Source organism: Nicotiana tabacum, chromosome 9 (assembly GCF_000715075.1).
Source record: "Nicotiana tabacum cultivar K326 chromosome 9, ASM71507v2, whole genome shotgun sequence".
Taxonomy (NCBI): domain Eukaryota; kingdom Viridiplantae; phylum Streptophyta; class Magnoliopsida; order Solanales; family Solanaceae; genus Nicotiana; species Nicotiana tabacum.
The window spans coordinates 110,548,656-110,551,838 of record NC_134088.1 but is presented as its reverse complement, the minus strand read 5'-3'; positions in this window follow the sequence as shown (position 1 = coordinate 110,551,838).

The window sequence follows — 3,183 nt, the reverse complement described above, 5'->3', positions numbered from 1 at the left end:
GTTCATGGCATTCGACTTGAATGTGTCCATATTTTTCACACTCATAGCATCTTCCATCATTTTTGTCATTTTCATTGTTCATCTTCCCTTTTCTGAAATTTGATTTACCTCTTGTGCTATTTTTGTTTTTCCTCATCATGCTTGTTACAACTTTGTTGATCATAGCTATATTCTCATCGTGTTCTCCTCCTCCTTTTTCTTCTTCATTTTCTGATTCAGCCACGGTTTCTTTAAATGCAACTGTCTTCTTTTTTTCTTGTTGAACTTAGCTGTCTAAGTGTGTTTTCTCAAAAATAATTAGATTACCTCTAAGTTCATCATAGGACATTTTGTCGAGATCCTGACATTCCAAAATAATGACTTTGAGTTGCCAAATTATAGGAAGACTTCTCAGAATTTTTCTGACTTGTTCTTCACTTTTGATTGGTCTACCAAAGGATTTCAAGTCTCCAAGGATTTTGCTGAACCTAGAAAACATTTCCTCCACTGATTCTCCATCTTTCATTTGAAACAATTCATAATCTCGTACTAGGAAATTGATCATTGTCTCTTTCACTTTGTTGGGTCCTTCATATGTGACCTCTAACTTATCCCACATTTCCTTTGCAGTTTCATAGCTTGATATCTTTTCGTATTCTTCCCCGTTGATAGCATTGTACAACGTGTTTTTTACTTTGGCATTCACTTGAATAACAACTGATTGTTCTTTAGTGTAATCATCTAAATCATGAGGATCAGATGATACTATAATTTGACCGTCTTTATCCTTCTTTGGCGAAATTGGAAGATTTCCCTTTTTGATCACACGCCAAACCTTAATGTCATATGACATAGTGTAGGTCTCCATGCGCACTTTCCAATGAGAGAAGTGCTGGCCATTGAAGTAAGGGGGTCGTACCTGAGAGGTTTGAAATAGTGCTCCAACGACTATATTTGATGCCATGATCTTTTCCTCACTTGCTGTTAAGCATTGTTCGTGAGTCCTGCTCTAATACCAATTGAAAGTACAAGAGGGGAAGGGGGAGGGGGGGGGTGAATTGCAACCGATTTAAAAACCTTAATTGACTATGTAGGAAATTAGTCGACTAGACTTTACACAGTGATTGATTGCAGCAGAAATAAACTGAGGAGAAAGAAAGGTAAAAGAGACACAACAATTTTTATACTGGTTCAGTACTGGTGTGGTACCTACGTCCAGTTCCCTTGGGTCACAAGGGTTCTCTTAGATCTTTTAGTAAGTTTTTACAACAATGATGGTTTTAGTACGTTCACCACTAACGATATACAATAATAGTGTTTCTTTCTAGTATTGACACAACTCTCATTTTGTTTTCTAACTCTTCCTACCTTTTGCGACACTTGTAGATTTAAGAATACAGTGTTTGTACTAAGAATTAGAAAGACGTAGAAATAGATGATGTAGTTGTGTGTCTTTAGATGTTCTTCTACTTCTTCCTTTATAGCTCGATGAGTCTTCAGTTTCCCTATCTTGTGGGATTGTATGGCAGTAATTATTGGAGATCTTTCCTTGTGAGACATAGATATCTAAGAGTGAGACCCAAGGGTAGCCTCGCGAATCTAGCTTGAAAGGGTAGCTAGATTCATCCTTAATCTTGACGAATTGCTTCCTCCATTTCTTATTGATTAGAGTTTCCGCAGATTGTTCGAGATTTGGTCTCTAGCCGTGATTAGCTCTCTTTCCGTTCTTGCGCGCTTGAGGATCTTTGACAAGGCAGATTGATTGACTTTCCTTCTTTGTTCTTTGATTGATTGATTCTTTTTCCATATGAAGCAAAGTTCTTGGAGTTCATGACAGTTAGGACATGTAGGAAGACGTACCTTAATTGTTTAAAATACATAGCCGTTGAGTATGATCTTCTTTCCTTTCATCAACGTTGTTGCTCTCCAAATTTGCACACTCTGAGATGTCATTAGTCAAGGCTTCTTTAGATTATTAAATATTATTAAAATTCTAAATTTAACGGCATTCAGATGTAAAACATAAACTGGTGGTTGTCGCCTTTGTGAAGTTATAGCCCGAAAGCAGAAAATTGAAAGTGATTTTCACCTTTTTTTGGTCAAACAAGATACTTATATTAATTTAATTTAAGTAGCATTACATGGAGTGATGGGCCTTGACAACTCCGTGTTACAAAAAGAAGCCAACATTACCGGAAATAATGTTAAGTTTTCCGGTCTATTACAAACATTTGATGGGAAATCTAAATAAAAAAACGGAGGATTAGCGACATTGTGTGTTGAATCGTAGCTGCATAGTTCCAGATTAATCAGTGGTCATCTCTAGCAACAAAAAAAGTTGGTGGATGCAAAAACATTGTAGTAGCATTTCCCATATCTAAAGTTATGCCATGTTTTGCTAGTTTGTCCGCCACCCGATTTAGCTCCCTGAATGTGTACGAGATTCTTGGCTTACCCAGCTAACGGAGGAGGTACCTGCATTCATGGAGTATAGATGAGTATTGCAAATTATGGTTTCAGAGCATATTGATTACCTCTGTGGAGTCCACATGTATTTCCTGTGGTATCAGTTGATATTGTAAGGCGATGCGTAGTCCTTCAAGTAGTGCAGGAAGTTCCATAAATGTAGGGTTTCCATAATTTCGTCGTACTGCATAGCCTATTATCCATTCCCCTGATAAGTTTATGAAAACTTCACCTTGTCCATTTTGTTGAGTAAGGCTGTTGCATGCTCCGTCTGAATTAAGTTAATAGAAACCCTGTGCTTGGGGGGGGGGGGGGGGCATTTTATGTATTGTGAAGACAAAGTTGTTAGTATACGACTTGTATTAACTTTTAGCTCGCGGTAGAAATTATTTACAAAAACTATATTTATATATATATAAAAATTATATTTTTGACTATTATTTTGAAAGCGGTCATATAGTATAATTTTCACTTATCTTATCTGTGGTTTCACTATATTCCTTCTTAATTGATGACATGATCCCGATGCCAAAAAAAGAGGACAAATTCCAAGATATTAGACTCAGGCAGACAAAAAGCTAGAGATTTAGCGTGATAAATGATTTGGGATCCCATGGCACCACATTAGTAACCAAATCAGTTTTGTGAGTGATTGAAATCTATATATGCTAATTAATGAGTTAGATATTGTGAAAATTGATCGTAGTTTCGGTTTCCAATTTCCAATAGAGATGAGTT